Below are 27539 nucleotides of genomic sequence, written 5' to 3'. Positions count from 1 at the left end.
AGATGATTGGGTGTTGGTGTATCACAGCAGTCTTGACAACTAGCATTCAACAGTAAGAAAGCTCTCAAAGAGATGTTTTGGTCCTTATGTGGTTTAGTATGTACATGGGAATGCAACTTATACCTTGCATGAAGTAGATGGGACAAAAATAAAGATTCCCATCGCATGGAAAAGAATCAAGTTATTCCAAAGAAGAGGTGATACAAATCCTTTTGATACACAGGAAAGTCAGAATGAAATCTCTGATGAGAATGTTATGGATGTGGATGAAGAATGAGAGGATAATGTGTTAGATTTTGATGCAAGCAATGATGAAATTGACATGTATGTGGACTTGAATGAAGATTGAGCCTGTTGCAAAAATATGTGTGGCACATGTCGCAAGATGTGCAGGTTTAGAGGGGGTGTATGTCATGCCATGGCACGTGCATTATGTGAAAATAGAAATATCTACCTCACTCTAAATGTTTTTGATGTGTGCAACCAAATGTTGCAATGGAAATAGTGTGTTATATGTGAAAATGGTTGCCATAGTTGCAGGCGTATACATACTTTGTCTGGCAGGAAGGACCGGGATGTGGCACCGTTGCATGTTTTAACACATTAAAGCATGCCTAATTTTCTTTAGAAATGTACAAATGTCAAGTGTTCCGCAGTGGCACGCTCGTTTTGCCTAGAAAGTTCAATGCAAGCGATGTTGGCCAAAAATAGCATGTTTCTACGTAGGCATAAAAGACGTGTTGAAAGTGCTTACCAGGTGAGAAAATGAGGTTCAACATGGAAATTGATCCCAATGGGATTTTTCCTCAATTTTAGGGATTTTTCCCAGCTTGTTTGGACATTTTACGGATAAAAAGGGTATTTTGGGCTAAAAATGGCCATGAAATGGTCAAAAATAGCCCCAAAATAGCACAACATGGCTCAAAATGCCACATCAATGATGGTGTCATTGTTACTCAAGTTGTGGGGAAAGTTTTTGAGTGAAGAATGAGCTCATTTGGGCATATGAGCAAGGAGATACAGTCATTCCATTACACGATGCTAGTGCAGTCCCGTGCTGCTTCCACTACATGGTTGAGGCTGTGAGGCCTCCAATTAGGGTTTCCCCTTCTCAAATAACTATTTGGGCTTCTCCAATAAATTAGTGAAGCTTCCATGAAATGGTCACAACAAGGAATTGAAGCGTTAATTTAGGGTTTTTAACAGGTTGAATGAGCACTGCATCTGTGCAATTGGGAGCGAGGCTACACCTAATCTTCACATACACACAAGATTTTTTAGTTAGTATTGGATCTTTTTCAAAATGGAGCTTTCATGGCTGGTGTTTTGTTCTATTTGAGTGTGTTTTTTACATCAAATCGTCAACGCCTTTCTTGATTTTGCTATGAATCCTCACAATCAGAGGCCCGGCGCATTCCTAGTCGCAGTGCGCACTTCTTGACACCGCCTCAATAGATAGAGTAGAGCGATGGATAGGGAGAAAGAGGGAATAGAGAAAGAGATAGGGAGAGAATAGGAGAAAGAGAGACTAGAGATAAAAGGAGTAGAGAGAGAGATAGAGAAAGAGAGGGATAAATAGTAGAGGGATAGACAAGGGGAGAGAGAGAGAGAGAGAGAGAGAGAGAGAGAGAGAGAGGGCAAGAGAAAGAGAGAGAAAGATAAAGACAAAGGAGAGAGCAAGAGAGAGATAGAGAAAGATATGGGGAGAGAGAGAGAGAGAGGGGGGGGGGGGAGAGATAATAGAGAAAGAGACACTAGATAGAGATAGAGAAAGAGTCAAGAGATAGAGAGAGAGGGCAAGAGAAAGGGGGAGAGAGAGAGAGAGAGAAGAAGAAGAAGAGAGAGGGAGATAATAGAGAAAGAGATAGTAAGTAGAGATAGAGAGAGAGGGCAAGAGAAAGGGAGACGAGAGAGAGAGAGAGAGAGAGAGAGAGAGAGAGAGAGAGAGAGAGAGAGAGAGAGAGAGAGCGAGATAAATAGATAGGGAGAGATAGAAAGAGAGGGGAAGGGAGAGAATAGATTGAAAGAGAGATTAGAGATCAAGAGAAAGAGAGAGAGAGAGAGATAGGGAGAAAGAGAGATAGAGGGAGATAGAGAGAAAGAGAATGAGAGAGAGAGAACAGATAAATAGATAGGGAGAGATAGAAAGAGAGGGGAAGGGAGAGAATAGATTGAAAGAGAGAGTAGAGATCAAGAGAAAGAGAGAGAGATAGGGAGAAAGAGAGATAGAGGGAGAGAATGAGAGAGAGAGACTGAGAGAGAGAGAGAGAGAGAGAGAGAGAGAGAGAAGAAATAAATAGATAGGGAGAGAGAGAAAGAGAGGGGAAGGGAGAGAATAGATTGAAAGAGAGAGTAGAGATCAAGAGAAAGAGAGAGAGATAGGGAGAAAGAGAGATAGAGGGAGATAGAGAGAAAGAGAATGAGAGAGAGAGAGACTGATAGAGAGAGAAGAGAGATAAATAGGGTAGAGAGAGAGCGGGAGAGAGAATAGAGATAGATAGATAGATAGATAGATAGATTTTATTATCGTCCTCGGAGGTCAAATATGACCTATGGGACCAAAGTTGCATGTGATGTAGTATGTGTATGGCTGATGAGTGACTCTCGATGCTCCAAAATTGTAGTGATGAGAGTCGCAATGGAGAGCCCACACTTTGGCTGGGAGAGGAAAGTGTGTAGGTCTAAGTTATGGCTGAAAATGTGAGAGAAGCAAGTTCGGACGTGATCAAAAGCTGAGCACTCTAGTAGTGTGTGGTACTCAGACTCTCGAACTTGCAGTGAGCATAATGTGCACAATCGATTTGACTCTTCTCCATTGCCCCAACGCCCTATCTCGCATCGAAGGAAATGGGAGCTAAGCCGAATTGCTGCGATAGTGCGTATCGCGGACAAGGGAATAGGCTCAAGCATGTAAGTGTGAGTACAGTTTCCTCTCTCAACGAAGAACATGGTTTTGTAGTTGGGGGCAATATAGGTGGTGTAATGTATGAAGCGTGACCCACCGGATTTCTCCCAAGCCGTAATACATTGGCATTGTAGAAAAGCTTCATTCACTTGAGAGTCAATTGAAGCATCATGTAGCAAGTGTAATGCATCCCATCTCCCAAACCACTTCTTTATGTCTTGCATCCATCCCGTGCTCAAGATCTTGCTTTTATGCGTCTTTTGAACTTTTTTGCTTGCTTCCCATGCAATTGTAGGAAGTCGATGTGAGGGGTTTTGACGCATCTTTATCATGTACTCCACAACCCTTTCCATGCCCATAACCTCAATTGGAAGAGATCCCGACTCAAGAAGTAGAATCATATATGGTGTTTGTGTCTTAACTTGGAGAAAGTTTGTAAGAAAACGCTTTTGGACATTCTAAAACTCTTTCCAAGTAGACTTTGAGATGCTCCCGCCCCACACTTCAACTCCAAAAAGAAGAACCGGTGTCACCAATGCATCAAAAAGATACTTTTTGAGAGCCCAACACTTGATGTTTCCCGCATTACACATGTTCTCAAATGCATAATATGCTCTCTTTCCCACTTCCAAACGACGCATAGCACATTCATGCCACTTGTGATTGGATGGAACCTCAAGGCCAAGGTACTTAAAGCTCTCAACAACTTCAAGTGTCTCATTGTTGTACACAATGCATGGATTCTCCTTATGGTTGGTTTTCACAAGCATAACCTTTGTTTTGGATTCATTTACAATCAGACCACTATGCAAGCAAAAGTTCTCAAGGACAACCATAAGCTTTTGTGCATCTTCTAAAGTGTGTGCTAGAAGCACTACATCATCCACATACAACAAAAGCATGATTACCGCATTGCAAATAGTGACCTCTTCAATGCCTTCTTCTTGCATAAAGTCAAGTACCATTTGTTCCAATTGATCGATGCATAGATCAAAGAGAGTTGGTGACAATGGACATCCTTGTTTAACCGCAATAGTGCTTACAAAAATTTCTGAAATTTCTCTTCCCATGCGCAATTGACAAATCACCTTCTCATAGATTCGAGAAACCGCAAGCATAAACTCACTTGGCACTTGGAGTTCTTCCATCCTTCTCCACAAATTGTTTCGTGGAATCATATTAAAGGCTTTCTTAAAGTCCACAAAACAACAATACAATCGCTTGTCTTTCAACCGACTTTCCTCCATGAGAACACGAAGAGTCACAAGATGATCAATGGTGCTATGGCATCGACGAAAACCCTCTTGTCCCTTTGCACGCTTGTCATTCTCTTCAGCCCAATCACTCAATTTCATCTCCATTATGCACCCAAACAACTTTTCCATAAGAGACCCAATCATTATAGTCCGGTAGTTGCTTACATTCTTTACATCCCCTCCTTTATGCAAAGGCTTAACCCAATTAGTACTCCAATCATAAGGCATACCATGTTGAAGTGCAAGGTTGAACATATCACACATCCACTCATGGGTAAAATCTCCCGTCCATTTGATCATCTCCGGCTTGATACCTTGAAGATCTCCCGCTTTGCGAGTGGCCAACTTTTCAAGCCACCGCATACATCCTCAATAGTAAAAAAAGACGGCATACATGGGAGTGAACCATAAAATGGCATTTTTTCAGTATTTGCTTGCTCATATAATTGCCTACAATGTGTGTACATATCCACTAGACTCAAGTTACCAAAATTCTCAACCCGCTTGCCTCTCAAGTTTCTCCAAAATCTTCCACATGCATGTGCCTTTTCTTGGACTTGAAATTCTTGTTGCTTTACTTCCCATCTTCTTCTCTTCTTTTGAATCAATGCCTTGTATGTATGCAAATGACTTTGATAGTTGTCTTTATCCATAGTTGCATCAAGCTTTATCAAGGACTTTCGAGCATCTTGACATTCTTTATCAAAGCACCTTTTGTGTGATCTATCTTTGTTGATACCATGGAGATGCTTTATGGCAAAGCATTCTTCCGCAAAAGAACAAATAGCTTTCTTGAAAGCTTCCCATTTAGTTTCCAATGGTGCATCACATTGAAGCTTTGTCATCCATAATTTTTGCTCAACCATTTCAATGTACATTGGTGCCCGTTTGAAATCCATACATAGTGATAACTTCTCTTTCCTTTGGCTGAGATTATCATGCTTAGTTGCTTCTCCACATGAAAGGTCAATACATAAGGTGCGATGGTCGGATTCCAGGGTCCATTGACCAAACATAAAACTCTTTATGCGATACATGATGGCTTCAGAGAGTAGCATATAGTCAATCACACTATCCCCATTATGTCTCCTATATGTAAATCCATTGGTTCCACTCCACAAAGATACACCATTAGCAATGAGCATACCCGTGCTATTACACATGTGTAAAAGTAACTTTCCATAGTGATCCGGCTCTTTCTCATCCATTGAAGTACGATCATACAAGTGAACTTCCTCCAACTCCCTTGAAATGTATAGCATATCAAATTTTTGAGTATCATGTTGCAATGTTTTTGTGCGAGCATTCATATCCCCAAATACATAACATCACCTTCACCTTTGAAATAAGCAATGTCCTCTTCCAAATCAGAAAATGGTTGATCTTTATCCATGCAAGCATAAAAGGGAGAATCATGATGAGGAATGTAGCAACCGGCTACAAAAATGGGTGCTCTTTTTGGTGTCATAATTTTCAGCCATACATAACGTTTGTACTTGTCATCTTTCACAATTGATACAAAATCTTCCAATCCTTTCTTAACCATACATGCTAACCCTCCTTGTCCTCTTTGTTGCTTGAGATTCTTTGACCACATCAATGAATGTACATTGTAATCCTCCAAGCCGTTAATCCTTTGTGTATCACGCTCCCAAGTTTCAACAAGAAGTACAACATCGGCTTTGCTTGTTAGTTCATCAATGCCAACCCCCGCATTCCATGGGTATCCATTACAATTCCAAAAGCATGTTTTCAATTGTAACTCGGTCTTATAGGTCACGCATCCCTATTTGCTTGAGAGACTTGCCTCCTCCTTGGGCACATTTTCTTCATGAGAGATCTCCTTGTTTTTATTATTCTTTTCCTCATATGCCTTGCGACGCATATTTTGTTGCTTAATATTGCGATCTTCACATAAAAAACATTTTGTATCCCTCAAATAGATCCAACTATTATCAAGGATAATCTTTCGCTTGGTCTCATCCGGCATGGTGCATACAATTGGCCGTTCTCCCGAGGGAGGAGCTCCTTGCTTCCCCACTCTATGTGCTCCATAGACCATAACTCCGGACATGTCAAAGTGGGTTTTGAAGAAATCTTCAATAACAATGGCAAGAGAAGGAGGTGTCTCTAACTTCTCTTCGGGAATTCCACAAATAACAATGTTCTTGGAACGTCGCTCCCGTTCCTTCAACTCCTCCACATCCACATTCTCAACATTCTTTGTTTGAACCATAGCTTGCATAAGTGAGGAATTAGAAACCACATTACTACCACATACATCAGCCCAAGACTTGTTTGTGCATACATTTTTCATGTCGCATACATCCCGGCTCATAGTGTCAAATTTCTCCTCTTTCAATACATGGTCATGCTCTACTTTGCTCATCCGCTCCTTCAAAGCATTCAAGTCCACAAGAGAGCGTTTACATTCCTTGACTTCCTCTTCAAGTTGCATCAAACGTGAAGAGAGAGAGAGAGAGGGAGAGAGAGAGAGAGAGAGAGAGAGAGAGAGAGAGAGAGAGAGAGAGTAGAGAGATAAATAGGGTAGAGAGAGAGCGGGAGAGAGAATAGAGAGAAAGAGAGGGAGAGAAGAGAGAAAGAGACAAGAGAGAGAGAGAGAGTAGAAAAAGAGGAAGAGGATATATGTGTTTGTATGCATGAATATATGTAGTGTAATTGCTCGTATGTATGTGTGTATGTTCATGTATGTAGACACTAAGCAAGGGAGCATATCACCCGATGGTTGAATGTTTCCTCTTAGATATAGTCCCTTTTTAATCATGGCGTTGTGGTCTATGGTTCGCTCATGTATGGATTGTCACAACGTACCCTTGGTTTTACAATGGTTGAGATTCTGATGATATATCTAAAGAGGTACCACTAGACTATTAACACTGCTGGTCCCTACTTAATTCTAATAGTATATATGTGTGTGAGTGTATGTATATAGAGAGAGATGATTGGATATAGACATATAGAGGTACGTAGATAAGAGCTAGGTCCTAATACTTACCGAGGGGACAAGAGACCACCTATTGGGGAGCAACCCAGTCATTTTTTCTTTGGTCATTTCACACCCCACATGGGCTCCCATCCACAGTGGACAACCCCTCCAGTGGACCCAAGTTTTGAGACGGTAAATCCAAGCAATGGGTTTAAGCATATCTGCAGCTAATCTTTTTGAAAGATTGAGTGTATATTTTCTTTTATTATTAGCAAACATGTCCCGCTTACACCTACGGAGGTGTCTGCCCATCTATCCAGGTCTCTCTGTCAGTGGTAGATCCATACCTCCAACGTGCACTCTCTTTTTCAAGACAAGTACCTCCGTTGGATGGAGGGATTTTTTGGTAGTAACACTCCACGACAGCTTGCGTACTACGATCTTTCTCAACAAACGATGCCATGGGGGAGAAAGGGAGGGACTCCGTACGTGGAGAGTCTCGCATTGACGACACCTAGTTCTACGGTTTCTTCTTACCGACCTACCCCCCTCCCATCGTGGGGCCTACTCCCCTTCCATCAGAGGGCTCCACATCATTCCATTTGACTCTTGCTTGACCTGAGCATTGTCCACAGCCCACAGGCTTTCAACTAACTTATTTTGGCAGCACGTGTCGACCTTGGTCTCAAGTTAGAGAGCGTCGTGAGAGGGGGATTAGTGGGGGATCTTGTGGCTTTGCTTTTTTTGGTGGTGGAGGGGGGATGGAGTTCCCAATTGTAGAGTGTGTAGCTCCATACATAGAGGACAAGGACACTGGCGCACCCGTTCTAGATTCACATGGACGCTACTACAGAGTAAAGTATGGGGCGACAAAGTCGATTTTGGTACACCACAAGGCATGACGTTTCGATGCTATCTGCAGATTCTTATACACTTGACGTACAAGAATTGTTTTGTAAATTCAAAGACAATGAACCCAATCATGTATGCTACATCAAGGAAGCATTGCATACTTAATTTTCAAATGTCCCCAATGAGCATTTTTCAGCACAATGGTTGGATGGATATATCAATTTTGTTTTAAAGACAATCAATCAAGTGTACGACACGCAATGGCCAACCAAGTTGCAAATACATACTAGAATCATTGTATGACAAAAACATGGCAGATACAAAGTGGGAGTGGGTGATGCAAAAAAAGGAAAAACAAGCTGCAACGGGCTCATCCTACACTCAGTAGTGTGATGCTTGGGCAACACAAACTCCCACACACTATGCCTCGGGAGGCAAAGCAGCTTGGAAAGACAAATATGTAAGTTGATTAAAATTGAATTCTAAGATGATTTAGAGAATGTTTTAGTTTATTAATTTCTTTTGTTATTGCTAACTTAGGAAAATATCACTATGAGTCACCAACCAAAGAGATGGTCAAGTATCGACAGAGACACATAGAATTTGATACTTGGTGATGATTGTTGGATAACCATTACATCTCTTGAGATCAATTCTACTCAACAGTTCGATATCTACAGGTGGTAAGTGTGGAAAATTAATATTGTATTAACTATTTTGAGTTATTGATTTGTTTAATTTTATTTTGGTTATTGTAGTCATGTTGATCAAACATATGTACTTGTGGACGAGGAGGAGGATGAGGACTTGGACATATATGTAATTTTTTGTAGTCCTCTTTTACAAGTGCAAATGTGGTAGAAAAAACTCTATGATCATATGTATATATAACTCATTTAAAATTTTTTTATTTTATTTGTGATTTTTTAAAATTTTTGCTCTTTTGTACTTTAAATTATCAAGGTAAGGTGTAACTTGGAATTTCAAAATCTAGTGTTTATTTTTTTCCTGTACACTTTTCAAAATGTAATTGATGTTTCATATGTTTTATGCAAGTAAAAAATAAAGGTTCTCTTTTGGACCACCCGAAATTGGGTGGCCCAAATGACCACCTTTATTTTTGAGAAGCCGTGTAAAAATAATTTTCACAATAAAAGACACGGCAATAAGTACGATAATACTCACGGATATATATATTTGTTGTCAAGAAGTACGTAGTGTGGCTAGGAAAGCGTCGGGCCTTTGACTCTGAGAGTTTGCAGCAAAGTCAAGCAAGTCGCAAAAGATTTAAAGCTTTAAAAAATAATACTTAAAACAAACAAAACTCTAGCCATGAAAGCTCCACTTTGAAAAATAACCAAGATTAACTCAAAAATCTTGTGTGTGTGAAGATTAAGTAATTTAGCCTCGCTCCCAATTGCACTGATGTAGTGCTCTTTCGACCTATTAAAAACCCTAAATTGACGCTTCGATTCTTCGTCATGAACGTTTCATGGAAGCTTTAGAACTTCATTAGAGAATCCCAAGCAGTTATTTAAAGTGGGTAAACCCTTATTGAAGGCCTCACAGCCTTGAACACATAGTGGAAGTAGCACGGGACTACACTAGAACCCTGGATTGGAATGGTTTCATCTCCTTGCTTCTATGCCTAAATGAGCTCATTCATGCCTCTAAAAATTCTCTCTACTTAAGAAAAGATGGAACCATCATTGATGTGACATTTTGAGCCCCTTTTTACTTATTTTGAGCTATTTTCGTCCCTTTTTAGCCCAAAAATACTCCTTTTTGTTTGTAAAATACCTAAACGGGAGGGAAAAGTCCCTAAATTTGTGTAAAAATACCATTGGGCTCAAATTTTATGTTGAGCCTCATTTTTTCACTTGGCAAGCATTTTGGAACTATCATTTATGATTGCACATGAAACTTGCTATTTTTTGCCAAGATCGCTCACATTGAACTTTCCAGGAAAAATGAGTGTGCTACTAGGAAACACTTGACATTTGAACATTCCTTAATCAAATTAGGAATGATTTAATGTGTTAAAACATGCACAGTGCCACGTCTCCGGCCTCGCCTACCCGGCAAGGTATGTACACGCCTGCAACCATGGCATCTGTTTTTGCATATATCACACTATGTACATTGTAGCATTTGGTCCCACACATCAAAGACATTGAGAGTGATGTAGGTATTTTTATTTTCACATTATTCACATGCCATGGTATGACATCCACCCCCTCTAAACTTGCACATCCACCAACATGCTCCACACATGTCTTTTTGCAACAAGTTCAATCTTCATTTAAGTCCGCATACATGTCAATTTCATCATCGCTTTCAAAAAAATCTAATAATTCATCCTCTCTTTCTTCATCCACATCCATAACATTTTCATTAGAGCCTTCATTTTGACTTTCCTATGAATCAAAGGGATCTGTATCACCTCTTCTTTTAAATAATTTGACTCTTTTCCCTGCGATGGGAATCTTAAGTTTTTGTCCCATCTAATTCATGCAAGGTATAAGTTGCATTCCCATGTACATGTTGAACTAGGTAAGGACCTAACCCTATCTTTGAAATCTTTCTTATTGCTGTATGCTGGTTGTCAAGACTATTGTCATGCACCAATACCCAACCACCTTCCTAAATAGCTTTAGGTGTGAGCCTATTTCTTTTATCAAAGTTATCCTTATTATTTAACCTTGCATCTTTCAATTATGCTACTGCAATCTCAATATCTTGAGGCCTTCTTTCTAACTGTTGTATGCACAAAGCAAGAAGGTATTCCCTACTCATTCCATCTTCCCAAGGAAATACATTCCATGTGGGAATTACATCATTAATAGGCATTATAGGTTTCTGATTGTATATCAACTCAGAAGGAATATAACAAGTAACTGAGCTATGAGTTGTACAATCAGTCCAAAATAACCTAGGCCACTCTCCCATTTTACCTTTGAAGACCTTAGCCAAAGCTTTAATGATAGGAGCATGACGATGCTCTGATTATATGCACTGTGAGATCAAGTTTAATGCCCAACGTAGAGAAAAACTCCATGACTTTGTCTACATCCAACTCACCCCTATCTGTCGTTATTTTCCCAACACGGCCATAATGGCTAATTACATCATCCCAGAGGAACTTATATATTCCTTTTGTGATTTTTGTTCTTAGGGTATGACCTTGAACTTGGTTGGTTAAATTTTCCCTTGCAAGCACTATGTATCTCATTTTCCATAAGCCCAATGGCATTGTAACTAGATGTACTATCCACTTACAGTGCATGGCCAATGGGTAAGTAGGGTGCAACCCATCACAATGGCGCACATTTGAATACATTTGAGAGGTTTCACAAGACTCCACAAAGTGAGAGACATATTTATACATACCTTTCCACCAATACCTCTCTTTCATTTTAGTAAAGGTGGCCCATACACCTCTATGTCCAGCATAAAGACTCTCATGAAACTTTTTCATAAGCTCATTTTGAGTGTTTTTATCATTCACGACTCTCAAGGGCATTCCATTTCTTTGTTTTGGATGATTCCACAAGTACCCATCTTTCAAAAAGTACCCATAGGCCTTTCTTCATATTCGTTTAAACTCTTGATCAATACTCAAATAATGTCCAATGAGTAACCAATCACCTTGATATAAAGTTTTCTATAAATGACTCAAGTGCATTTGACATGAAAGCATGATTAACCTTGGCATGAGAGCTACTATAGAACCTTGTGCCTACATTGTCACCCTCAACAACCATGTCTTCTTCATTTTCATACCTTGTTCTTGAAAGCATATCTACAACTGGATTATCTTTCCTTGTAATTGCTACAATCAAAAGCTAGGCTGCCCTTACAGATCTTGTAGCACAAAATCGAAGCCGTAATCGAAGAGAGAGAGAAAGTGCACGTGTAGGCGCACCTCCTAGAGCGGAGTGCTACGCTGGCACGGTGAGAGACAAGGGAGGAGAGGAGAGGAAAATAACACAGGCTCTGGGTACAATCTCCCCTTGTGCAAGAGTGACCATTTCTCTCTTGCACGTAATTGATTTCTAGATTTCTTGAATGGTCAATGTGAGTACAAACTGGCCGGCCAGTCACAAATAGCCAAAGCTCATAAAGAGATTTTGAATAATCGGATATACATAAATATATGTCCTTTTGCAATAGCCTAGCTTGGTCAAGCCTTTTCCACCTATCAGCTGCAATAAATACTAAAATATCAATTCCATAACATACCTCTCCGTTGGAAAGCAACTGTCCTCAGTTGGCGAAGATAAAAATTTTCAACAATAGTTGTCAATAATAGTGATTAGAAATCTGTATCGAAACTATCACATAGTGAAAGAAAAATTTATAAAATTAGACAACATTTGCTTATGCCTGCCATCATCCACATACTACCTATACTAGTGTCCCATACCACTAGAATAAGCAATACATGTCATACCCTGATGAATCAGGATATCATTGGTCACACTCATCATCAATCTCATAATGTCAAGACTCATCACATAAACACTGCCGTGATAAAATAAACATCAGATACCAAATCCAAATCCAATTCCAATTCCACAATATAAGTCAAAATCCAAATCACTTTCATTATGTACCTGTGTAACAAAATCATACCAGACAATGGTGGCCAGCCACTACAGCATGATTTTGTGATCGGTGTTGCCTAAATCGGGGAATCTACGCCAATAAGACATGCTGCCTAAATTGGCGAATCTGCATGAATGCTGCCTAAATCAGCGAATTTGCATTTGATATTGTTTAAAAATCATGATTCTGCAATTTGTCAATGTGCTACCTAAATCTATGGATCTGCACAAGGATGAGTATCTACACACTGCCTAAATCGGCGAATCTGTGTGGTTGTCACTAATGGACTAGACAAGGCATAAAAGAAAATATTTGCCATCTATTTGACACCAAATTATTGTATGTTCCAGTAGCAAAGCACTTACAAATTGTGGCTCGATATCCCAGAGCACCCCAGCTCATATGAGGAGCTGCATAGCTAATGAATAATCATGTCAATAAAAATTTCATTCAGTGCAAGTAGTAAGTTCTTACCGTAGCGGAGTTGGAGTATTCAGTTGACAAAACAATGCAGATTAGAAAAAATAAAATGAAATAATAAAGAAAAAATAAAATGTGTGATGTACTAGAGGGACATACCTAGAGGACATGCTGCATTTGAAAATGTATGTAGCTATGTGTGCTTGCATAGAAAGCTATAATTGATAGAATGACAATTTGGATTAGGGGATCACATAAAAATAGAATACTGGTACAAGCTAGAGAGGGTTGGAATTGTGGTGTTTTGAAGGGAGCAGAAGACACATCCAAAGGTGTCTTAGTTGTAGACAATAGAGTTATCATACTTAATAAATGAAGTGCTGAGTAAGAGGTTAGGTTAGATAGTACCTCGTAAGTCCATGATTCTTGGTTCTTTCTATACAAATTATACGAACTTAACATATAAAAGTAGGAAAGGATGGATTTTCTCGAGAGGCTGGTCAACAGTACGCGGCAAGGATTAAGGTTGAAAAGTTAGTAGTGTCACTACTTGTAGCTTTTGAATCATGAAATAAATAATGATAATTGTGTAGACTTTGGCAAGCTCTATCAAAGAAAACCATAGAAAGGTAAAAATATAACAATGCTAAGAAGTTTTGGACTATCATTTACAACAAATGTAATACAAAATAAGTATTTGTGCCCATCAAAGATAATAACGTTACGTTTAAAAGCTTTAATAAAGCCTTACCATGGTCATATTCGATCGTAATTTCATTTCAAATTATTTCTGGTTGGAGGTTAGCAAATATGTTGTGATATATCATAGACTCACTAGCACAAACAACGAGAACATACCAAGGACTAGAAAATGGTGTCCAATTTGTGACTACTTTCACGAGGAAATCTTGAATATTACAGCTAGAGAGTATGCAAAGCCAAAACAAAATCACAACAACGACATACTAATAAGATTTTTTTTTGTTAGATGTGCATCTTATATTTTCTATTGTATCATTTTGGAACTCGTCCATACTATCTTGGGTGGCACGTTGAAATTATCCTCTCTTCTCCATGGCAGTTTGCAACTTACTTGGAAAATTAAATATTATATGATTGTGGAAAAAGAAACCTGTTGAACATATCAGATGTCAATAGGTGTGTGAGGCTGTCATTGCATGGGGCTTGTGATCTGGGTGAGTTGGAAAGCAAGGAGACGGCATGATAAGGATGCACTCCATGTAGCTCTCTTATTGAACTTCAATTTTCCTACCATGAATAGCAAAATAAAGAAGTTGAGTATCCCTCGAGACGAGACATGAAAGGAAATATAAGTCTCATTATAATCTGCAAAGCGATACCAAATAAAACATGATTTCTGTAGAGTGCGCAAGTGATGGAGAAGGTAGAAAAGAAGACTACGCACACACACCAACACACATTGAGACACACACACACACACACACACACACAATCGTTACCCTGCAGCAGCCATTCAACGAGCTGCTCTTCTCTTTTCACTTTGAGCTATTATCCAAAGTATATTTACAACATAGTATAGTCAGTGTCCGGCCGCCCATAGCACAATGGACATATTCTTTAACACTCCCCCTCAAGCTCAGAGTGAGCTTGCATATGATGGATTCCCAATGCTTCACGAAAGTAGCAAAACTTCTCCTTTCCAAGAGCTTTTGTGAATATATCAGCAACTTGATCATTTGTCTTCACATACACCAAATCAATCTTACCTGCCAAAACTTTTTCTCTAATTGAGTGATAATGTACCTCAATGTGTTTAGTGCGAGCATGGTAAATTGGATTCTTTGCCAACATGATGCTACTAATATTGTCACAATATATAATGACACTGTCAAGATAGTCAAAACCAAATTCTACCATAAGTACTCTCAGCCATGACTCTTCACATGCTGCCAAAGCTGCTGCATGATATTCAGCTTCTGTACTTAATAATGCTACAGTTGATTGCTTCTTGCTACTCCAACTTATCATACCATTGCCAATGGAAAATGCATAACCACTTGTAGATCTTCTATCCATAAAATCTCCTGCCCAATCTGCATTTGTGTAACCATAAAGACAAAGCTTCCCATTCTTTTCATAAAACATTCCATAAATGACAGTGGCTTTCACATCTCATAATCCATCTCACTGCATCAAGATGACTTTGACATGGCTTTTGCATGAATTGACTCACAACACCCACTGCATAACTCAAATTTGGCCTTGCTATTGTCAAGTAAACAAGGCTTCCAACCATCTTGCGGTACATAGTGACATCCTCAATGTAATGTCCATCATCAAACAACTTCATATTTTGATCAAGAGGTGTATCAACCGGTTTGCACACTGTCATTCCATACTTCTCAAGCATATCCAATGCGTATTGTCTTTGTATCATCCAAATTCCTGATAATGTATTGAAAATTTCAATTCCCAAGAAATATCTCAACTCACCAAGGTCCTTCATATTGAATTCTATTAACAAACTCTTCTTGACATGCAAAATTTGCTCATCATGACTTCCAGTGAGAATCAAGTCATCAACATAGATAACAATAACGATGATCTCTCCATCAACATGCTTCAAAAACAATGAGTGATCAATAGTAGACTGTTTAAATCCAATCTTCTTCAAGAATCTGGTTATCTTTTCACACCAAGCTCTAGATGCTTGCTTCAAACCATACAATGCTTTCTTCGATTTACACACATAATATGGAAACTCTAGATGTTGATAACCCTCTGGCTGTATCATATAAACTTCTTCTTCCAAGTCACCATTCAAAAATGCATTATCCACATCCATTTGTCGTAACTTCCAACCAAACATACTTGCCATTGCTATCACCAATCTGGCTGTTGTCATCTTTGCAACTGGACTGAATGTCTCATCATAATCAAGACCTTTTGTTTGTGCATAACCTTTAGCAACAAGCCTCGCTTTGTATCTTTCCACACTACCATCTGACTTGCACTTGACTTTGTATACCCATTTTGAACCAATTGCTTTCTTTCCACTTGGCAAGAGAACCAAATCCCAACTGTCATTCTTCACAAGAGCATCCATCTCATCATCCATAGCTGACTCCCATTTTGATTTTCCAATTGACTCTTGAAAACATGTAGGCTCTTTATGTTGCACACGTGAAACCATGTATGCATAATGTGTACGCATGTAACCGTTGTATGTCAATCTATCAACTGGATAACGCACCCTCTCTGATCTTCTCAACTGTGGTGCACTCTTCTCTTCAACTCTTGCATATGGGGGTACATATTTCTCAATATGCTTACTGGCAGGTGTCCTCAAATGTGGTAAATCATGCTCTTCATTGAGACTTTCATCTCAAGAACTCTCTTCAATCACTTTCTTCTTGCCTTTCTCGTCTTGCTTCTTATCTTGCAAATGACCACTCCATGGGTTGACACTTCGTATACTCTCCTCTGCCATATGTGGTCCTGAAATAGTTCTTGTTGATGGTCCTAGCTTATCAACAACATGACGCACATTCTCTTGCTCTTCATACTCATCTTCTATCATCACTGGCTTTGGTTTATGCCATGGTTCATGCTCACAAAATCTGACATCTCTACTGACATAAACTTGTCTTGTCGAAGGATCATAGCACTTGTAACCTTTCTTTTCAACTGGGTAGCCCAAGAATATACACTTCACTGCCTTTGGCTCCATTTTCTTTCTTGCTTCATTTGGCACATGAACATAGCAAACACATCCAAAAACTTTCATGTAGGAAATTGTTGGCTTGATCCCATAAAGTCTCTCATAAGGTGAAATTTCATGAATGGCAGCTATTGGTGTTCGATTCATAATGTGTACTGTTGTATGAACTGCTTCAGCCCAATATGTTATTGGCATATTCATCTCATTCATCATGGCTCTTGCAATCTCTGCTATGACTCTATTCTTTCTCTCAGCAACTCCATTTTGTTGTAGTGTGTATCTGCAAGTAATCTGTCTTCTTATGCCTTGTTCACGTAAGTAATCATCAAAATTGTGTGGCATGTACTCTCCCCCTCCATCTGTACGTAGGCATTTAATCTAACAAACATTCTCTTTCTAAACCATAAATTTGAACTCCAAGAATACCTCAAATGCCTCTGACTTTGCCTTTAGAAAGTAAACCCATGTTATTCTGTTGTAATCATCCATAAATGTGATAAAATATCGACAACCATTTGGTGTAGCATGATCACAAGGTCCCCAAATATCTGAATGAACAATTTCCAAAGGACAAGCTTCACAAACATGATCAAAATTCAATCTGCCAAACTTTGGTAATCCACGTACAATTTGATTTGATTGCATATGCTTTAGTCTTCTAAAATTGACATGACCAATCCTCTTATGCCATAACTTTGCCCAATTATCTTGAGTGGCTGATTTGTTTGCAGACATACCACTGTGTAAACATGGGTCTCCAACTTCCAATGAGAACAAGCGACCTTTCTTGCTTCCACGTGCCAATATCTTGGCTGGTCTGCCTTTGTGAAACTCCTCTATGAAGCAGCCATAACGATTAAAACGGACTTGCAACCATAGATCTGTCATTTGTCCAACTGATGCTAAACTCTTTGTGATTGAAGGCACATATAGAACATCTCCCAATGTGTTGTATGTCCCGTCTTTTTCTAGAAATGGAAGTGAACCAACATGTGTAATCCGATGCATCGTATCATCACCTGTAGTGACAAACTCGTCCTCTTCTAACTTCTCTTTTCTGTCAAACCATTCACCATGATATGTCATATGATTTGTGGCACCACTATCTAAATACCAAATATTTGTATGATGTGGCTCCACCATGCTTCCAACAACATGCTCCATAGGAAATAAATTTCCACTCCATCTATTGTCATATATGTTTTGATTATGAGGGTTGTACCCAACAAAGTTTCCTCCATGTCTGTCATAACCTCGACCTCTTCCACCACGATCACGATTTTGATTTAGCCTTGTGTAACATTATCTTTCAAAGTGACCATAAATGCCACATCTGTTACAATACCCATCTCTTTGAGGATGTACAAATCGTCCACCTCCACGTCCACGAGTCCGGGCTCTCCCCCTGCCTCTTTGTCTATAATCATTGTAACTTTGACTTTGTTGGTTTTGCCATTGACCTCTTCCAGCATTGTTTCAACAACCATAGTTTCCTCTTCCACCTCTACTGTTTCCACGACCTCTAGAGTAAAAAACCTGATCTCTGGAATTGTTATTTGATGTAGAAGGACCTGACTTGCCTAACTTCACCTCTTCTTGAAAACAAAGGTTTACTAACTCTTCAAAATCAGGCATGTGTCCTCGAACAGATATAGATGTATCCAATGACTTGTATTCCGGTCCCAAACCATTCAATGTCACTGAAACTAAGTCATCATCTGGAACTTCAACATTAATGCTCGCAAGATCTTCTTGTATTTTCTTTATCTCTGACACATAATCTGATATGGATCTATTTCCTCGCCATACACAATGTAACCTTTGCTTCAAGTGAACTTTTCGTGGTTCTGTATTGGAGCTGTTCATTCTTGCTACTATCTCCCATGCTTCCTTTGGAGATTGAGCCTTCTTCACATGTGGTATAAAGAAGTCACTAATGCATAGTGAAATCCAGTCCATCACTTTCCTTGAATTCTCGATCCACTTCTTGTAAGCTTCTACTCATGCTTGCCATGTTTTATGTGCTTCAACATTCTCTCTATTTGGTTCCAAACCAACCTCGGGACACTCTTGTTCACCTGTAATATAGTCCCATAAACCTTTGCCCATGATAAAGTTCTCCATCCTGTAAGACCATTTGCTGTAGTTCTCTCTGGTCAGCTTCTCTCCAACAATCTGTGTGACTTGAGTTGAACTTTCTGCCATCTTCACTCTCTCAATTTTTTCCAAAGGATTTTGACAAAATTTCGGGAGAGTTTCGTTTGTATTTGGACAATATCTCAAGTGACAATCTCAACCAAAGTGCTCATAAACACTGACAGAAAATCTCTCACTGCCAAGGGAAAATCCACTGACTCACTTTGCCACAAACTGACTCAATGCTATGCATAAATACTCTAAAACAATGTCCACATGGACTTGTATGCAAATACAATCCATACGCTGTCATGTACCACATATCCATACATCCACCTTCTTCCCATAGTCATAAACGACATATGAGGTCTTTCGCGGGGCCAGTAGGGGGTTCGCTCCAGTACCTAATCCACCTTGCCAAGGTACCAAAGCTCCCAAGGCAAGGCTTCAAAAAACCTCACTCGACCCTCACAAAGGCTGCTGTTTTCCAAAATACATTGACCGCATATCCATACATTACCACAAAGTACTCAATCTGACAATATAACCGCCTCAACTTCTTCCCAAAAACTTTCTTACATAGGCGGTTGTCCATAACAGACCCACAAAAACCAAACATAATCTTTGATAACACAATATCATGATGCAAAAGCTCTATGTCGCTCTCCAAAACCTGTGTAAATGCTGAATTCTTCACCTGTAACCTGTAAATCTACTGCGGAGTGCAAAACTGGACATCTCCTATGCTTGTGTGAGCTGGCTGTTTGCTGCAGAAAATTGCAAATTTTGGAAAATCTGAGTATGCCAATGCGTCCGGAATGCCCAAAATAATAAAGATAGAGTCCTGGATCATTGTATTCCGAATTCGGGTGAGGGAGTTATGACCAAAAAACCTCTCTTTTTTGTTGTTTTCCAGAGCTACGGAAACCTGTGTATTGATTGTAGCTCCTTAAACTGAGCTCTGATACCACTTTGTAGAGTGCGCAGGTGATGGAGAAGGTAGAAAAGAAGACAACGCACACATCGAGACACACACACACAATCGTTACCCTGCCGGCAACCATTCAACGAGCTGCTCTTCTCTTCTTCACTTTGAACTATTATCCAAAGTATATTTACAACATAGTATAGTCAGTGTCTGGCCACCCATAGCACAATGGACATATTCTTTAACATCATATTCTTTAATAATTTCCTGCCTTATAGGGGCGATCTACCAGAGATTTTGCCTACCTTTTGTTAGCAAACAGATACACATGATTGACAAGAGAAGCTTTCGATGGTCAAATTGCAGTGATCGTAAACCTACACGAGTATATTGGAGATCTTGTACAAAGCTTGTGGGTGTGTAAGTGAGTTGGTTATGCATCGTCAACGTTGAGAGAGAGAGAGAGAGAAATGAAATGAAATGAAATGGTATATTAACCATCTTTCAGAGGCTTATGGGACCTCACTCATACAATCCCTATTGATCTTATACAATGTCTGTGTACAAAATAAAATGAAGCAAAGTAAAAATAAAAATTAAATCATCGTCAATGCTCCTGACGCCGTTTGAGAAAGTCTTGCAGCACATGCTGTCGAGCTTCGTCAATGTGCGCCTCTGATGGGAGAGGGCAAAAGAGAGAGAGAGTCTGATGGGGTGCCTCAGTGCATGAGAGAGAGTTGACGGGTTGTTGCAACTGACGAGCGGGAGATTGGTTTTGGGTTCGTAGAAGATTCAGAATGTGCTACTCAAGATGGTGTGATGCATGTGTGAGAAGCACACAGGGCAAATTTGATATGGGAAGGTTGGGGTAGCGGCAGCTTTCAGAGGTACCTGCGATAATATAAATGAGCTCTGTTGGTAGATTTATGAGGACAATGAGCAAAGGTGGCAGCAGATGTAGAACAATCCCGATGTCCATGGATACAAGGACCTTCTCAGGCCTGAGAAAGTATTGCGTCGGTCGCTGAAGAGCTTTGCCTAGGTCCGCCACTGCAAAGTTTTGTCAATGGCTACCGCTGCAGGTGGTCGTGGGAGAGAGAGAGAGAGAGAGAGAGAGAGAGAGAGAGAGAGAGAGAGAGAGAGAGAGAGAGAGAGAGAGAGAGAGAGAGAGAGAGAGTGGGAGAGAGAGTTGGTGGTTCATATACCACCATAGAGACAATGGGAGACAATGACTTGGAGAGCAAGTTGAGGAAAAAAATAAAAAATAAATAAAAAGAACAACCCAATTGGGTGGTCTCCATCTGCATGCAGTTGGATGCCCCACAATAATGTAGCGCGGAGATATTACTGTGGACCACATCTCCTCTCGCATGCGTTTCGGGCGTTTACATTGATGGTGTGTGCGCACATGTTTTGCAACAACGAGAAGCAGAGAGAAAAAGAGAGGCGGCTCCAAAGTTTGCGTTCTGGTTGGTGGGGGTGAAATATTGTATGCATGGGTGGTTGGTGAGAGAGAGAGAGAGAGAGAGAGAGAGAGAGAGAGAGAGAGAGAGAGAGAGAGAGAGAGAGAGAGAGAGAGAGAGAGAGAGAGAGAGAGAGAGAGAGAGAGAGAGAGAGAGAGAGAGAGAGTTTAGTGGGTGATCCGTTGGGTGGCCGCTGGTTGGGTGCAAGATGTGCATGCAGAGGTGGTGGGTAGACCACCATTCTCAGTAAGTGGTTGGCGGCTCTGGTTGAGTGCGACGCCAATGGTTGCTGGGTGGATGACGCCATGCAGGCAACTGTGTGTGTGTGTGTGTGTGTGTGTGTGTGTGTGTGTGTGTGTGTGTGTGTGTGTGTGTGAGAGAGAGAGAGAGAGAGAGAGAGAGAATTATGCATGAGACGAGAGAGAAAGAAGGCTGTAGGGTAGGTGCTATTTGACCTGAGAGAGATTTGGTTGGTTATTATAGAGAGTGAGGTGTGTCTGGTTGGTGGCAAACGATAGCCAAGAGTGGGTGTGTGCACCAATGAGAGGTAGAGAGAGAAAAAAAGGAGTGATGGCTGCTAGTGGCTGAGAACTAAGAGAGAGGGACAAGGGTTTATACGCGCAGATAAAGTGGGTGCCGTTAGTGGGGTTGACACCCGCTAGAGTCCAGACATAGTCGAACGACAATTACTTGTCCTGTTGGCAAGCTTGTGGGGGCGGACATGCCATGGAGCTGATGAGAGGCAAGAGATGACAAGAGTGCATAAGGCAAGACTTAGGTTGTCGTCAAGCATTGCACTGGAGATATCATAGTAAATGATAGTCCTAAATTTTCTCCTAGACTTCTCCTGTTGCTCCTAGATTTCCTCGTGACTCATTAGATCTCTCTTGAGGTGATTCCTTTAATGATAAGTCTACACTTCTTCTTCTTTTCTCTTGAACAATTTGGTCTCTTCCTAAATCTCTCACTACTCGAATGCAAGGTTTTAGTATATCACCAAAATATCACTTCATGGTAAGTATGTTCTTTGATTTAATCAATATACTTCATTATGGATTGCTTAATTGTGAGAAATCAGTTCTTATCATCCCTATGGAGACTTTACAATCATAGCATGAGCACCATTATAATAAAAGTCAAATACTTTTCATGACATGGTTACACTGATTTCACAACATAACAAGAAGAAAGGAGACTCTAATTTGCCAAAAAAAGCCTCGACGAACCCATGCTATTATTTCTCGTCTAGTAACATATGTTATATCAATTAATAGTATTTGCAAACAAAGAAAAAGAGGGAGAGAAAAAAAACAAGTCTTAGCTTTGATCGACTTAACCAAGGTCAAAAGTCATTGGAACGTAGCCTAAAGCTCTGATATACCACTGCTACAACTAGAAGCCTGGCTTCCCTTATAGATCTTGTAGCACTGAATCGAAGCCGTAATTGAACACACACACACACACACACACACACACACACACACACACACACACACACAGAGCAAGAGCAAGACAGCGCACGTGCAGGCGCACCTCCTAGAGCGGAGTGCTACACCGGCACGGTGAGAGAGAAGGGAGGAGAGGAGAGGAAAATAACACAGGCGCTGGTTGCAATCTCCCCCCGTGCAAGAGTGACCATTTCCCTCTTGCACGTATTTGATTTATAGATTTCTTGAATGGTCAATGTGAGAACAAACTGACCGGCCAGTCATAAATGGCCAAAGCTCATAAAGAGCACTTGAATAATCAAATATACATAAATATAATATCCTTTTGCAATAGCCTATCTCGGTCATGCCTTTTCCACCTGTCAGCTGCAATAAATAGTAAAATATCAATTCCATAACAACAATATGCTTAAATTTTGGATTTAATAATTTTATGTAGGCAGTCCATCTCAACATCGCAATGTCGAGAGATGAGCAGCTTGCGATCATTCCAAGAAGGGGTAGACAATCAGTCTCCACTACTACATTTGCTCCTATCAAATACTCTTTTTCACATTTCAATGCTATGACTACTCCCCATAACTCTCTTTTCACATGTGGATAGTTGCATTAACGAGCACTTAGGATCTTTGCTCCAAATCACACCAAATATTGCTTGCCGTCATCATCATCTTGCCCAATCACCCATCCAATTCCTGCGGGGCTAGTATCCAGTATCACATTTACATGTCTTTCACATTCATAGTTTACTTTCCTCAAAGTTGGAGACATAAGCAACAACTTCTTGAATTTTCTCACGGCATGGGTATGCATTCCTTCCCATTGAAACTTTTGGTTCTTTCTCAAAAGTTGATACAAAGGTTTTACCACATGTGCATAATGTGGAATGCAGATAACATAGAACACACATGCACCCAAGAACCTTCAAACCTCACTTACATTAATACATGTCCCTTCCATTCTTTGAATCACATCAATCTTTGTTGGACAAGGCCTTCTACCGACTTGTACTCCTTGTGGATTTAAAGTCTTTCCTTAATTCATCTTGTATAGATTAATTAAGATACTATCACTTTCTCTTTATAATATCAATTATTTCTTCACGAAACTCCCGCTTTACTATGCCAAGGACCTCACTGTTGGAATTAGGGTTGTGGAGAAATGCACACAGCTTGGAGAAGACGAAGGAAGCTCAAGGCACACAATAGAGAGTTTGTTAGTTAGTGTGCAATGGAAAGATAGATAGCCCTAGAGTGATGGGCGTATATACAATGCTCAGGGGAAAAACCTCCTAAAGAGGGAAAAGATGCCCCGGCCGTCCTAATGTGTTCACACCCATCACTACCACATATATGATAACAAATCCCCCCTAGAGTGATGCGGTGAACGAGAGCTGGCACATGAGTAAAGGTCTAACTATCAATATAGATAGTGTTGGCAGTGTCCTGTCCAACACCCAAATCAACCATAAGGCGTCTGAGCCATACACACTCAACTGTAGCCTTGAAGACTACCCTGTACTCAGCTTCACAACTCGAAGTGGCCACAGTAGGTTGCTTCTTGCTCAACCATGATATACATGAACTGCCAAGCATAAAACAAAAACCACTTGTGGGCACTTTCGTGTCAGAACAACAAGCCCAATATGAGTCCGAAAAAGCATGTAAGTCTGGCGGCAATGATCCCCCCTTGGGATAAAACAAGCCAAGATGTAAAGTGCCACTAAAGTAGCGGAAAATCCTCTTGATAACCTGCCAATGCTTAGACCCTAGGTTATGCATAAATCTGCTGACCTGTGAGACTGCAAACTGAATATCCGGCCTCGTGTTGCATACATAAATGAGGCAGCCAACAGTAGTTTGATAAAGAGTGACATCAGCATGATCGCCAGCAATAACACAACTTACTTGCATTGTGAGACTCAATCACATGCTACACAACTATAGATGGCGTACCAAAGCCATCAACAAAATAGCACCACCCAGTGTTATGAGGTGTGAAGCCTAAACATTGAAATCCATAAAGAGGTTAATTCTCTCTAGCATGATAAGTTTTAAGATGGAGATGATGTTAAGCTCTGAATGTAAGCTACAATGGTAGTTTTCTCACCATTCTATCTTTATGTTGGAGATAAACCCTTGCAATGCCCACGCACTATTCACATCTCCTATTGTTGTGGTATGCAAGTCATGTGAGATCATGCTTTTTCCACCTTCGGGAGTAGAGGTTTCCATGTAGTGCGAGTGAATGAAAGTAGAAGGAGTAGAATCTTGTTTCATGCTATAATGGAGGTGAGAGAAAGAGAGGAGCTGGCTTGGTGTGAAACTATGTGGTGGGCAAGGGGAAGAGATGGGGGAGAAGCTTGCTTGATGATTCAATGGGGATGGGAGAAAGCTAGTAGAGAGATAATGTTTGGACTATAGGGGGTGCATGTGGTTGTTGTAGCCATGGAGAGCTTGGAAAAGGGTTTGTAGAGAGACAAAATCACCTTTTAGCTATAGAATAGGTTTGGAAAGACTTTAGAGGGTGGAAAATGATGTTTTGAGGAAAGTTTTAGTGCACATTTTTTACTTTTGGAGGTCAAAAAAGTATTTTTGACCATAAAATAGCTTAAGGAACCTTTTAAGGAGGGAAAACTTGAATTTTGTTTTTTTTTTTTAATTTTGAAATTTTTAGTGTATTTTTAAATTCGGGCCAAAAAGTGGGGGAAAAGAGATCAAAGTGGTCCCCCCCCCCCCCCCCCCCCCCGCTCTCCCTTTCCCCTAACGACCTCCCTTACCTTCTCACTAGGTAAGAGGTCATCAAGAGGTATAAGGCTACCTTGTCTCCCTACTTTTTTGAGGGTATAGGGTGTGTCCACCACCCTCTTCCTATTGGCTGGCTTCTAATTAACCTTAATCCCAAAGAGCCCCTAGAGGGTTCATATTTTTCCTAATGCTTCTTGTTAATAGGCTCCACCTTCAACCCATAGGTGGCTGCCTCAACCATCGAGATGGCATGGCTAGTAGCCATGTCCTCAACTAGCTTCTTCATCCCGCCTTTTTGAAAGTTTTTTCCCAAGAGCTTACCTATTTCACTCAAGTGAATCTTACCATCTTTAAAGAAAACAAGCTCCTTCATCAAGGCATCTTTGAAAATTTCACAATCCCTCTTTGCATGATCAGTACTATCACACCATATGCATCTATTTACAAAGGCTTCTCTGTTTTGGGGTCGTTGCCCTGTAGATAGACTCGATGGTTGCCCTTTTACTTCTAGCCTTGTAGTCTTTAACTTTAGCTCTTGCATTCCTTTAGCAATATCATATACGATGGACTTGTTAGTCTTTGGAACCACTTTAACAGGCTTATATGGGACTCTCAAGAATGCTTGGGTCTTGAGTAGGGTTGAATATCATCTTGTCTCTCCATCATTCTCGCTTGGCTAGCAGACAATGAAATTCCATCTTCAACCTGATTCCAATCAGTCTTTAACACTAGAATGGTAACCTAACAGGACATAAAAGTGTCCTTTCAGGGTTTTGGGAAAAAATTCCAAAACCATAGTAGATCCACTCATTTTGAAAAATCCTTTCATGAGCTTATAGTTCAATAACTACTACATATGGAAAAAATGAGAAACTTGTAATTTTTCTCATCCCTTGGTCACTACAAACCTCCAAAGTTGATGGACCAGTGCATTTTGCCCAAAACAGCAATTTCTTACGGTTGATTGCATATAAATAAGAGTGGAGATTTTTGTAGGACATGAGATAAAATTCCCCATTAACTTCAATGGGTTGGTGACCAAAACATATGGTTGCTTTTACCTCACTAATGTTTTTTTGGGCAAAAAGAATAGGTACAAAAAAGTTGCATTTTTGCCATTCTGCGGACCTATCATCAAAGTTTCTATAGTCACGCTCAATACAGATACTATATACATGTTTTCTTAGTTCCCTTTGGACCTCTGGATTCAAAAGGAGCCATGGAGCATGTCAAAAGGATAATGGATCTCTTACAATTGGAACCTTGGGGGCAATGATAAAGTGCTAAATACAGCAAACATGAAAAAACTGGGTTTAGCATTATGACCTCTAGAAACCCATAGAAACTACTCAATATCTAGCCAAGTTTGTAGTCTATGATTAGATATGGTCACTACCTAAAAAATACACACAATTGGCCTAAGAAACTAGCAATATTGAGAAAGTTATACTTGCTCCTCTAAAATGTATCGTATTCTTCAGCAATCAAAAAACTCAACCATCATCATATACTATGCTATATAGCATATTAGGTCCCCAAAACTCAAGGAAGGTTAGCTTTATGTTATACATTACACTTACACAATCAAAATTGAATTTGGATATCAAGAAAGCCACCAAAAAAATCATAAAAGTGCTAATTTTGGCCAAAAAATAGGATTATGCAATTCTTGTAAATTGGTCATAACTTTCGATTTTAACACTTAGCTCTCCCTACAAGCATCAAAACATGTTGAGAACTATGAAGGCCTAACCTCTAGCATCTAAACCTCACAAACATGAAGTTTAGAGTGGTATAGTTTCCAAAAATTGAAAAAAAGCCAAAAATAGGACCCGTTTTTTCACACAGTTTAGGTTCAAAAATGTTGTGCAAGAGTAAGGTTAATGGTGAGATTGATACTAAAAACAAAATGCTAAGTTTTTTTCAACTTGTGGATATATAGCACCTAGAAATTCATTTCATACTCTTCAAATAATTCAAGCAAAATGGTCACTTAACAGGACACAAAAGTGTCCAAGGACATAAAAGTGTCATGTTACCATTCTAGTGTTAAACCATGTTCGGCATCCTTATCCTCAAGTAGTATCTCTAACTTCTATTGAATCTCTTTACCTACAAATTGAAAA

Source organism: Adiantum capillus-veneris, chromosome 3 (assembly GCF_014529385.1).
Source record: "Adiantum capillus-veneris isolate H3 chromosome 3, ASM1452938v2, whole genome shotgun sequence".
Taxonomy (NCBI): domain Eukaryota; kingdom Viridiplantae; phylum Streptophyta; class Polypodiopsida; order Polypodiales; family Pteridaceae; genus Adiantum; species Adiantum capillus-veneris.
Note: the sequence above shows the minus strand (reverse complement) of the source record.